Genomic DNA, 13,992 nt, shown 5'->3' with positions numbered 1-13,992 from the left:
CATCTTCCTCTTTAGAGACTTTGGCTTTGCCTTTGTAGGGGCTCCGTAGGAGGATAACAAGCTCTATGTTGCATCTTTTGCCTTTGCTTCTGTATCTGACTCTGCTTCTATATCTATTTTTGCTTCTACTTTTGTCTTTGGCTCTACTATGGCAATGTAACAAGGAGAGTATTACATCCATGCCTCTATCTCATTGTCAAAAGTAATTTCAAAAATCATTTCTAAAACCTACAGATGATATTCACCCATTAACAAGGACTTTGCTTCTTTTGGGAGTTGGCTTACAGTGCCCACTATTAGGGACCATGTCTCTGTTTTATTGGGAAAGATTTGTTTGGTAGCTTCTTCCTCTACTAATGTACCATTTGTAATTTCATTGAAGGAGTCTATTAAGACTTTGATAGAGGTGGATCCATTACCTTTCTACAAGTCGTACAACTTTACTACTACCTTGTTGGGTCCTTTGCTTAGGATCAGGGTCCCCTTGAACCAATCAGTTTGAGCTCTTGCTTCAAAAAACCATGGTCTTCCCAATATAGCATAGGATATGAGGTTTCATGGGAATTCAATTTTACCACCAAGTAGGTTAGCCAATAATCTCTTCCTACCAAGGTTGTCTTCGCATATGGGATAATGCCTAAAGACTTAATTCTGCTTTGGTCTACTAATATGACAAGTACCTGTGTAGGCTGCATGCCTTGTAAGCCTAGATCCTTCATTGTCACATCCATCGTTATGTTCACTGATGAGCTGCCATCAATCAATTATTTTGCAATAAAAGATTCTTTAATCCAAATGCCAATCTCTAGGGTACCAAGATCCAAGAAGGCGTTAGCCACATCCACTTCCTTCACAGACTGTAGGGTCTTATTAGACTTAGTAACAATTGTAAGGGCAATCCTTATGCCACGTCTTTTCATCAGTATCCTTTTAAATTTATTTTGGTAGTTGGGGGACAAAATCAACGCAACTGTCAGAATGTTAGGTTTGGTTTGAAGGTGTCTAGGTCTTTGACCAAGCCATACTCTTTGTAATAAAGGTCCTAGACTACCATAAAATCTAACTATGGAACAATGGAAAATGAAGAAATCACTACATTAACCTATGGTGAAAACATGAATACAAGAAAGGATTCTTGGAACACACCCCAAGCTGGTGCCATGGAAACTCACCTCCATGTAGGTGAAGGACAAGAAAACTAATGTGACTACCAAGAAAACTTACATGAATAACATGTCCAAATGGCAAAAGGCCCCTAACTTTGGCTAGGGCTGCCTATTTATAGCAAACCCTAAGCCCTAGACCTCTAATTTTATCACAAAGGCATTTAGCCTGCTGTCATTGTTTGCCATTTGGTCTTATTTGCTTCATTACAAACCCTCCCTGCCTCAATTAGCTTTGTCCTCAAAGCTGTAAATGGAAAGATATTACAATGGATATGTCATGAATGTCCGAAAGCACAATTTGAAGAAGATTCCATGGTCCAAGAAGTTGATGACTGCTTGCATGTTGCTCATGCTGTCCATAGAAGGGCAGTGATAGAAAAAGAGTCATAACTTCTTAAATATAGCTCCAAATCCAACAAATGAGGTGTCATTTTGAAGAATACACCTAGAAGCATCATATCCAATCATCAAATGATGACTTTGATGATGCCAGACCATTTATTTTTATGACAGTAATTTAATACAACAAGTTGTATTAAACAATGAGCTCATGCTTCTTCAACTGTTTTTTTTCCATAAACCATGTAAAAAAATCAATGAAGACAAGCTGTCAATCAAATTTGCAGGTCAAGGGATGTCAAATCATCATCCAATCATCCATAATAACCTCCGGGATCATATGGAAATCCTCCAAAATAATGGTCACAACCTCTCGGGTCATATGGAAATCCATCCAAAATTTCATAATCATCAAGATAAATCCCTAGATCATAAGGAAATGACACATCAAAGTCATATGTGATATTAGCCCCATAACCAAAATCATACTCAGTCGAAATGCCATCATAAGGTAGTCGCAGTCCATGATCATCTATGGGCTGATCATGATCAAGGATAGGCTGATACATGTCTTCATCATTACCCCATGATAACTCATCATCATGCACATATACATTGTCGTTCATATCTGCAACAAACTCTTCTTGTGCACTATCTTCGTTTGAATCTGCATACTCTTGCTCTTCATCTTCAGCTGCATCATCTTGCTCTTCAACTTGGTCATTTGAATCATCTTCTTCTTCTTGATCTTCCAAGTATGCTTGCTCTTTACAAATTTTTGCATGCATTGCATTAAGAGACATTTCCCTAAGCTTTCCCACTACATTTTCAACTTTATTATCAACATCTTTATCCTCTTCTTGCTGTCCATGACAAACTTGCACTTCCACTTGAGATACATTTACATTAGAATCCTCCAATACAAGGGTTGTAGCAAAGTGACTATTCTTGCAGTAACTCTCATGATTAGGAGACCATTGACCCTCACATTTATAGCATATGAGTTGTCTTTTCATTTCCATCAGCTCTTGATGAGGTATAAGCTTTCTTCGAGTGCCAAAAGGAGTAGGCCGTTCTAAGATAACTGAAATTCTAACATGCTGTGCCCTGCATACATTTGGATGACCAATAACATTCTTCTCTCCACATTTGTAGCATAGACCTCTAGAAGTGAGATCATCCAACATACGGCTTGATAAGTAGGTACCATGAACATTGTTGAAGGAGAAAGGACGGGTTAGTACTTCTTCTTCCTCATGATAATCCATGACATAAGCTGGCTGTCCTTGGTACCCTGCATAGTGTGTGCCATAGGCATTATTTGCACCCATATCATGCTCATATGCATAAGATTGATGCTGCCCACCATTCATGCATAATGTACAAGCTTCATACTGCTCATATGGATCATTATATGCATGATTATCCACCCTTCCATCAAAATATCCATGTCTGTCTCCCATTTTATACATGCAGTCTGAGTATACAGCAGTGGAAAATCCTCAATAACTTGAGCTCCAATTGTCCAAATTGAGTGCTTTATGGCTTTCTTTGAAGCTTATACAATACTCTTTCAAATGAGCTATTAAGCTCTGCAAATGGATAAGTATAGACAATTCTGGAAATGCTTTTTGTTGTCAGCCAGACACACTCTGTAAAGAGTGAATGCCTTGTTTCAAGTGTCTTTTGTACTTCTCATCAAAATTTGAGCAAATATCCAACACCAAAACACTCAAAGGAGTAGGGAAGAGCTGTAGGGTATTGAAATAGATGAAAATAACCTCTGCAATTCCAAAACTGATGCAAATCTTTCTTAAGAATACCCAAGAAATGGTCAATATGAATCCAAGTCAAGATTCACTGAAAGAGACTCTCTTTTGCCCATAGGAAAGCCAATGAACATGTATGCCCTATTCATACCCCTACATACATCAAAGTACTAACTCTTCCAAAGTGTAGGGCTGAAGTAGATTGTATTGTACATTCATTGCATACTCATCCCTGCATTCCATTTGTCCAAGGGAGAATACATCTTGCTGCCATTCTTCATTATCATGTTGCATCCATAACATTGAACCATTTGTCCATAGATGTTCATTGATCAATTTCCATTGATCAAACAACCAAATACTTGAGCATCATACCCTTGAGAATGCTCCATCGGTCTATGCTGTCCAAGTTCTTCAACCTTCAAGAAATGGTCATGGATATTTTGATGTGGGCAGCAGTGAATTACAAACTCCTTTTGAATGCAAGGCTTTTCCCTGATATGAAGTTGACTAGCATGCATGCCATATTCTCAAGCAGTACACCAAAGCAAAATACATTTGTCCATGAAATCTGCTGCATAAATCACACTTCTGTTGCTAGTTATATATATGAGGAACCTTTAGGAAGCATCAAAGGCCAAAAGCCCCATTATCAAGATGAGGAAATCTGAGAATATCAGCCCGCCTCTTCCTCACGACTTTATTGGCCTGAAACACAGAATTCCAAGCTGCAGCCTTCATCCATTGATGATCTGCAGAACTCTTGTAGCTGCTTGTTCTGTCTCTATCAACTTGCTCTAAATTGCTCTATGTTACCTTGAGTAGGTGGAACAAACCAGCATCAAAGAGATTAGATAATGCTCTCTCCTTGACTTTGTACTTATCTAGTCTATCTGATAGATGATTCTGATGTGATCAGCTTTCACTATTGTTGCAATTTGAGAACTCTTTAGAAAGGAGCATACTAGAGTAGTTACTGTAGGCTTAAAGCATGCTTGCTAGTTGGCTGAATACACACTGGTAAAAGCTGGTTGATCATGCCAATGTCATTCCATAAGAGTGCCGCCTCCTGGAATTCATAACCCCTGCCTGCTTGCCTTTATCTTGCTTTGTCAAAAGCCCTGTCAAAGGCTAATAAACCTTGTAGATCTGAGATCGTGGCTGCTCTTCCTCTGATAAATGAGGTTGTGATCTAGTTCTATAGCTGAAAAGGATGTAGCCCTTGTGTCTAATTCTTGCATCAGTGATGACACCCTTGAATAAGAAATAGCATTAAGCTGGACAGACACATTCCTTTGCTCAACAGAAGCATCATCCACTACCGCATTAGCAAGGGAGTGATGAAGCTTCTGCCATTCGTGTGTGTCCTTCTCTTGCCTCGCAACGGAAGTCACATCTGTCGTACCTTCCCCAAGCATCCGACTTCACCAGTTGCCCATTAGTACCGGTGATGTACAAATCTTCATATCCCAGGTCTATGAAAAGATTGCCAAGACAATTCTTGCAAAGCTACAAAATGGGACTTCCACAAAAGGATTGCGAGCTTCTCGGCCTTTGACAGGAAAGAACCCCATTAGCTACAGTGCTTTTGCATTTCAAGACCGTAATATTGAGCATTGGTCAAAACCACAGAGAACGTTGCATTGCCATGAACCTGTGGCATCTTTCCGATGGTTGTTGAAGGGAAATAAGTGTGAAATTAAGATATGATTCGTCTTCTAATCTGCAGATTGTTCCATACTTGACCTGATGAATGAATTCGGTGATCAATACTATGCTTCAATGTTACTCTCTGGTCATCCAGACTGAGTAGACGGAACACGTCAGGCAGGCCATGATCATTAGTAGCCCAGCCAAGCCACCGATGAAGCAACAGAACTCCACATCTGCAGAGGCCATGGCGAGTCTTGAGAAGAGGAGAAGGAACGACAATAAGTTGTTTGCCCTCCTTCACAAACCGGCACCAAGAAATAGAAAGAACGGGAGCCATTTCTGTGTTAACTACACTCTGCTACTACTGACTGTCGTGGTTGCATTCAACCTCATATCGAATCCTGTACCGCTTTTCTACTGTACACAATGAACAGCTAGATACTGCTCACAAAGCATCCTACCCTTGGAAAGGCAATCCTTGTGCTAAAAGTATTGCACAGTTTTTGTCATCGCTTGCTTCGGCTCCTATTGGGGTTTTGATGATTGTTGTGATGCATTGCTGCAATTTTCATCACTTCCTGTGATACCGGGCTTTGCCATTGACCAAATGAAGCTCACAAGGGGTCCTGAAATCAACTGCCTTCTTTCAAAGCCTCCACCCTCAATGGGAAGTAGAAAGATTGAAGATGGTTCTGGCATCCGGTGATGTTGAGGCTGGAGATTCAGCAGGTCTGCACTTCGACCCTCGCTTCCAGTACTCCTTCAAACGCAAACTCAAGATACCCTCGCTTGTACAAGGGGCTTTCACTGGCGGCAACAGGCGAGCCTGCTTCAGCCTCATTGAATTTGAGCCTGGTCAATAGCAAATGCTATCAGATGCTGCGTAGTAAGCATTGTCGGCACTGCAATAGTAGTTATGGTAGACAGGGAGCCCTTCGATTCTCGATTCCTAGCGAAAGGCAAGAGTGGATGAAGCTTGCACGGCTTACAGAAGGGAATATGCTTCCAGTGGTAAACATGGAATATCTCGGAGTTTGTTAAGGAGCCGCCACCTGAGATCTTGCAAAATGGTGCTCCCTTTGCTCGTTGAGATGCAAGGAATGATGCTTTGTAGGTCATAAAGAGAGATTAGGTCATGAAGAGAAGATCAGGTCAAAGAAAACTCCATGGAAGCTTCAGCAATGAGGACAAAGGAAAGTGAGAAACCCTAGATCTCAGAAAAGAAGCTACTGTAGTTGTCTCAAACTCCAATCCCCTTCTCTTTTGACAATAAAGGCTCCAAACATGTCTTTAATTTGATGTTGACTTGTTTAAAATAGCAAGAAGACCACCATTCTTTTGCCAAGAACCTCCATAATGTCTTCAACTACAGCCATGGCTAACTGTGGAAATCTTGCAGTTAGACTTGACACAGCAACCAAGATCTGTAACCAGATCTTCCATGAAACTGACCTCCCCATGCAGATCATAATCATGAAAATGATGGAATTAAAGCCTGCCTTGGATCAAAGCAAGGCTCTGATACCATTGTAATGAAGGTCCTAGACTACCATAAAATCTAACTATGGAACAATGGAAAATGAAGAAATCACTACATTAACCTATGGTGAAAACATGAATACAAGAAAGGATTCTTGGAACACACCCCAAGCTGGTGCCATGGAAACTCACCTCCATGTAGGTGAAGGACAAGAAAACTAATGTGACTACCAAGAAAACTTACATGAATAACATGTCCAAATGGCAAAAGGCCCCTAACTTTGGCTAGGGCTGCCTATTTATAGCAAAGCCTAAGCCCTAGACCTCTAATTTTATCACAAAGGCATTTAGCCTGCTGTCATTGTTTGCCATTGGCCTTATTTGCTTCATTACACTCTTTGATAGGATCCATGAGCTTCTCCAACTAGCTAGGAAATGGGACAACACCCACTTTCATCTTTTCTCTTTCTTTTAGCAACAGTAATATCTAAACTTCTTTGATTATTGGGGATACTTCTACATTCTCTATCTCTTAGACATCTGGTCTTGTCCCTATAATTGTATGTGTATCCTTTTGTGGCATTGAATTGCTCTGTACTGCACTATTTTGTTCTATATTGTTTTGTTTTTCTTTTGGAAGATTGGACTTCATAGTTTTGGCAGAGAAGGGAACATTCTCTTTTCGGGATTGTGGGTTCTCTTTTCTTGGCACACATTATTGCAACAGCTTCTAATTCCACCAAGTTGGAGGCAGGTTCTTGGGTCTTTTTGTTGATTATCAATGGTATTGGCTTTCACAGGAGCTAGACTGGGACAGTCTTTTGCAGTGTGGCCTCCTCCCTTGCATTGATTGCATAAGGGCTTATAGTCCATGGACCTTCTAGGATTTGGACAATTTAGTAAGATATGTCCCTTTTCTCTACATCTATAACACTCCACTTCTAATGTCTGGCCACCCCTAGACTGTCATCCTATATAACTTTGAGAGGGGAACCTCTCGAGGCTAAAATTAGGACCGAACTCTCTAGGCTTTGGTCTAATATCTTGGGTTGTCATCTTGGATTTCAACAAGTTGAATCTTAATTCCTCATCTTTTTTCCTTCTTTCATGCATCTTATTTAGAGAGCAGATATCATCAGTGTGGTTCTTTCTTAAATGATACGAACAGAAGGCTCCAGGAATAGTTGGGTTTCATGTACATTCAGTAGCTAAATGTCCCGCATGATGGCACTTTTCACATTGTGTGTTTGATTGGATCACATCTCTTCCACCTCCTACAATACTGCTAGATATGTTGGTGGTATTCACATTCATTGTCTATAGCTGTTCTATAATCACATCCATCAACTCTTTCTTGATGCTTGCAATTGAATTGGACAAATAGTCCTTCAAAATTTCTCCTCTTGGAGTACTTGCAATAGAGTTTTGGGAAGTCTCTGTAATCATTGTATAGATCGGTTGGGTTAGTCTAGAGGGTCCTCTTTTCTCATTCTAATTTAGAGCCCTTGTTGAGGCTAGTGGTTGTTGGTTCTAGTTGGTATGTTTCCATAGTTATTGAGTTGCCATTGGGAGAACTATTTGAGGCCACTATTGTTGTGGTTGAGCCATCATTTGAGGTACTACTATCTACGACCACTATGGATTTAGTACACTATACTACGGCACTTTTTGCATCTAAGAATAAGGATAGAGAATAGTGCCTGGGATTGCATTTAGTGGGTATACCATTCTTGGCATGAGAGAAGATAAGACTCCTCTTCCTAAGATCATTGCCAGCCTTGCTTCAACTTCATCATACAATCTTGTACCTTCCATTGCAACTTGCAGGTTGACTAGTCTTCTCATCTCCACAAAATCATGAACTTCTGGTTGTAGGCCTCTAAGGAAAAAACCCTTTTAAATGCCTTCATCAAAGTGATGGTTGGTCCATCTCTTCAGTATGGATTCCATTCTAGAGACATATGCTTCCACTTGTTCACCAAAGGATTGACTTAGATCCATGAACTCCTCTCCACCGGCTCTTTAAAAGTTCCTGCTACTTATCTCTCATGGCACTGAAATTCTGCGCCTTTGAAAGTGGCAAGGAATATCACCACCAACCAATGCTCAAGGTTTCCAGCATTGTTGGCTATACACACTACATGAACTTGGCTACATAAAGATAATGGTCTTAATTGTACTCTCCCTTAAAGATTGACAATATGACTACATTTGTTGGCATATCATCAATGTTTTCAAAATGGAGGAACCTTGGTTCACCATTATGATTTGTGTAAAGAATGTTGTAAGGGAATCAAAGAAGGCTTCTATTGCTAGCTTATTCTCGGCTTTGATTTTTACTTTCTCTCTTCTCACATACCACTAGATTCATTTTTCTTGCCTCTTGATTGCATAATTCATTAGAGGATTAGCTCTAGCTAGTTTGTCTGTAATCAATAGAAGGGAATTAGAAGGGCTTTAGCCTCTGGAGGACTCTCTTGTCAACATTTCTTCTACTTATTTCTTCTCATAGTCTCAAAATTCGTCTTTCATTCCATTGCAGAAGGGAGGATATTATGTTCTGAATGTATCAAAATTCATTCCTCTAAGAATTGCCATAGTGCCATTGTCTTGGTAATACCAACTTTAGAGGGTTTTAATAGCATAGGTTGTGAAGAACACTCTATCTACTAGCTTCTAGTGAGTTGTCAATTGAAAAAATAGAAGGTTATCAATATCAATGCACCAAGCATCCCACTATGTTGATGTTGAGCATCCCATGAATAAATTCCAACTCTTTTCCTTCTTATTCTTGTAAACTTCTACTGACCACGACTCTTGAAGATTTTTCATAATCTCCCACTTGATGATGCCTAGAAAATTTTCAATGAAGACTAAATCTCATATGGATAAGTATTCTCTTTGTTTTTGCTTCACTCTTAAGTTTTGTGGAAAATAATTGGCCATAGTGATATAACTTTCTATAGCTTTAGAAGACAATGGGATTAGTTTGCGGCATAGAGCCCGCATGAGGATAATGACGTGCTTCTGGCATTGAGGAATGCAATTCTTATAGAAATTGGCTTTGGAAATGAAGATTTCCAATTCTTCAACAATAGTAGGAATTCCACAATCTTCCATTGCTTTTCTTCCTCTTCAACATTGCCTTTTATTGCATTTTTAGCCTCTATTGGTACTTGTTGATGGCAGTATTTTCCCAACAGTGCACAAAAAACATGGAGCCCCAAGAGGAACACCAAAAAAAAAAATTTGTAATAAAAGCTATCTTATCACATCAAAAATTTTATATTTTATATTTTAATCAAGCATAAGAAAAAAGGAATGCAAACCTCCATAAATCCTCACACAACATCATATAGCAAAAAGAACACTAATCTCTACAAATCCTCACGCAACATCATGTAGCGAATCTCCCATGGATTTATCATTATAAATATTCAACATATTCTTCATAGAAACTATCAAACAACAAAAATGACACAAAAAAAAGATCGTTGAATGGAATTTATCACATAATATTCATATTTCATCATCTTCATGGTCTTTCTCTCATGTACATATAATATTTCTTATAGAAAATTGGCTATCACTCATACTCTATCTCTCACACACATGCTCTCTTAATAGTATATTGGAATAACCAAGAATTACTCTCAATAATCCTCTCTTGGTTATGGATACCCCTCCCAAGTGGTATGCCTAATATGAAAAGTCAGCAGAGCCACTACAGTGTCCCTTGGAAGCTCACTACTATCACTGTCACTACAATCTTCAGTTTAAGTCTTTATCAACTACTTCTTTTGCTTATTTAAGCTATTTTGAGCTTGTATTCTTCCTCTTACAAGATTGCAAAACATTCTCCAAGCTAAATATCCATTCATTAGAACACATATAGAAGCAAACATAGGCTTACAAAACAAATACAAAAGCTCTATAGAATACTATAGAAGATATAAAAACCATACAAATCAAACCAAACTACCTCAAACCATAAAAATATTCTAACACACTCTTAATAATTCCTTAAAAGACTCATTTATAATCTCAACCTCACAAATGGAAAGAAAACAAATCAAAACAGACCCTATCAAACCAAACATATACATTGTAGAACCTATTAGAATATTATATATCAACCAAAAATCATCATGAGATTCTCAAACCTTCTCAACCCATTCCAATACTCTTCAAAACACTTCCAACATATCCAAAATGAGTCAATAAACCCCTTAAAATTAACCATTCAACTCATAAAAACAATGAGAATTGGCCCAAAAAACAAGTCAATTCAACCTCAACATTCATCACTTGGATCAAGAATATGTGCAGCCAGACGGCTAGCACTGGGATACAAAAGAGTAGTGAGGAGCTAGCTCAGAGGTGTCTTCGAATTTTTCCACCAAAGTTTGATGGATTAGTAACTGCTCCAAACACTCAAATGAGACCTTAAGCTTTGATGTTTGAGGAATTTTGTGCACTACTGATGGACGAGGAGTTGAGGCTTAAAGCCTAAGAAAGTAGCAACATTGGAGATGTTGCATTCTCTACCAATGTGAAAGGCAAAGGTGGTCCCTCTACCAGTGGTGCCAAAAAGAATAAGGGTGGTAAGAAAAAGTTTCAAGAAGAGTGCTTCTACCGCAAGAAGAAAGGTCATGCAATTGTAGATTGTCGTGTTAAGAAGGCAAATGAAAAGAATATGACAACACCTAGAAACCATGCCAAACATTGCCAAAAAAAAAAGTTATTTGTACACAATTGGCACATTGTTACCAAAGTTTTATATTAATTTAATGTAGATGCAGTGCTCATTGTTGCTATTTTTGGAGGATGTGTCTCTGTAGTCCTGACCAGGAGATGTTGGTACAAGGAAGTTCTTGTATGAGAGGAAGATCAAGTGTAGTGTTCCGGCCCTTTGGAGCATGAAACAACTACTGAAATACATCCGCAAGAACAAATTCTAGAACCTTCAATATTTGATCGTTCAGAGGCATGCTTACATAGGGCAGTTTATAGATATGATAACAAAGACAACTACATTTACTGTCCAACTGAGTAAACGGTAAAAGAAGAATGCTTACATCATTTCCAAAAATACTGGCTTTGAGGTGAGCCAGTTATTATTAGAAATGTTCTTGTTGGAACTAAGGGCCTAAGTTGGGAACCCATGGTTATGTGGTATGATGTAGGGAAACAATGAAAAACAGATTTTTAACAGAGACCAAGTGTGAAGGCTTTGGACTGTCTTGAGTGGTGTCAGGTAGAAATTAATATACATAAATTTTTCAAAAAGTAATCAAGAGGGCGAATGTACAAAAAAATGGTTGGCCTGAAATGTTGAAATTGAAAGATTGGCCCCTTGCAAACTTCTTTGAGGAAAGACTTCCACGACATGGAGTTGAGTTCATTAGTGCGTTTTCTTTTCATGAATACATGCACCCAAGCATGGCATTATGAATTTGGCATCTAAGCTTCTAGATCTTGGCTCTAAAACATGTGTATGGTATGGAACTACTCCAAGAAATAGCTTGGCAATTACGAGAGCTTAAGGGGGGGAAAGCATATATCCAATGTAAGTGTTTTCATAGGGGTAATTACTCTGTAAAATCTATTCAAAGTCAATGCACACAATGTAAAGAACATTAAGAAAAAATCTTTGACATTTGGTAAATAATTGAAAGGGGGTGTCGGTTACAATGGGAGGGCGGTGTGAAGGAAGGAGGGGGCATGATCAAGAAAGAGTGCCTTTTGGTTGCATGAGGAGAGAGAGCAGGTGGCTGTGACTGGAATGCACACAATCAACTCAATGATTGTCTTCCCGTCCTTGTTTTTTTGCCATCAAAGTGATCATTTAAAAGCATCGCCTCCATGAAAGAGTAATCAAAGAGAGATAATTGTAATTAACAAATGCATGAGAGAGATAGAGAGGAAGAAGGCTCCATCATCGAAGGAGAATGGAGGGGAGGTAGAATTCATCAAGAGAGAGAGAGTAGTGATTTACGGGATTAGTAATCAATCAATCAAAATCAATTGATGACGACAATGAAGAAGGAAGGGGGGGGGGGGGGGGAAGGGGGGCTTTGAAGAGATGTTGGTAGACCATGGCGATCATTAAGAATAAAGGGCGCCTTCAAAAAACTCACGCTTTGATCAAGAGACTGCAAGGCAAAGCTTCCTGAAGCTTGGACAAGACCTTTAGACCCTCCCTGACATAGATTTGATTCCAATTTCTCTTCTGCTCCTCCATCGCTCTCCCTTCCCCGTAATAGCCAATTCAGAGCTTCAATGTACCCACCCAAACTGAGATTACATGCTTGGAGAAGAATTTTCTCTCTTCAAATTGCCCTACTTCCTACGCAATTTGGTGAAGAGATGCGCCAAATATCCAATTAGTTCTCTACTTCTCTATAAGTCGTCAACTATGAAGAAGTCATAGCCATGGATTTAAATCTTTTAATTAAAGCTTAATAGCTTTAAACTCTTAAAGGCCATTCATATTGTGATAAGTCAATCAATAAGTAAGGAGCGATGACAGAGTAAAAAGAATGATGAGCTTGCATGCGAGACGACTGGGTGGAAGGTAGGTTGGACTACAAAGGATGCGACTTCCCGTGTTTTATCAAGTATCTTATCTTATTTAACAAAAATAAATGGTGTAACATGAATACTTTTTTAGTTTAGAATTTTTGTAAAATATCTTAAGAATTTATTTTCTATTTTGAATGTTTTTTGCATTTATGAAGCTCTGATTCTATTTTTAAAAAGTAAAAATTTGATAGAAATGCTTTAAAATGATATAAATGAATTCTTATAAAAGCTTTGGTTGAATAATTATGAGATATAATATTTTTATTATGAATTATATAATGCTAAAAGTTTATTTAAAAAATTTCACAATATTTGGATAATTTTTTATATGTTGAAAAATTCAAAAATAGTTATTTTTTTAGTAAAAAGTATAGTTTTCATTTTTTTTAAAAAATTACACCAATAAAAAGTGTGAATTTTTTATGGAAAAGTTGAAAAGATAACTTTCGATGTGTTAATTAATTTTTGTAAAGTTTAAAGGAAAAGACCAATTTAACGTTATTTTTGTTTAAGAAAATATCTATATAAACATAGTGTCTTTGATTTGATACAATTAGGAGTATACATGGTGTGTTAATCTATGACATATGGGGAGAAAAAAGAGAAGTGCAAGGGTGTTATATGATAGTTGCTAAGTTAGAAAATAACTACACTCATTAAAAAAATTATATATAACATAAAATTAACAATTAGATTATATGATGGCATGAGAGCAAGCCTCATCATCCATATTAAAATTTCACATGTTATTCATATTAAAAAAATTCTTGGATGATTGTTAGGATAAGGAGTGGAGGGCCACTAGGATAATTGATAATTAAGGGGAGATATGGAGTTTAAAACGAACTATGTATGTGTACACATGAGAGTGCAGAGAGAACTTGTTTTTATCATGATTGATGTTAAGTAAAGAAGATGAAAGAAAGGATGTTGCTCTCAAAAGATAAAAACAACTAATTATCTAAACATTAAAAAACAACGAGATATTGCAATACGGAGAA

This window comes from Lygodium microphyllum, chromosome 24 (genome assembly GCF_053477565.2).
Source record: "Lygodium microphyllum isolate KBCC chromosome 24, Lygodium_microphyllum_v1.1.10, whole genome shotgun sequence".
NCBI classification, from domain to species: domain Eukaryota; kingdom Viridiplantae; phylum Streptophyta; class Polypodiopsida; order Schizaeales; family Lygodiaceae; genus Lygodium; species Lygodium microphyllum.
The sequence above is the reverse complement of the archived record's forward strand: the minus strand, read 5'-3'. Positions refer to the sequence as shown.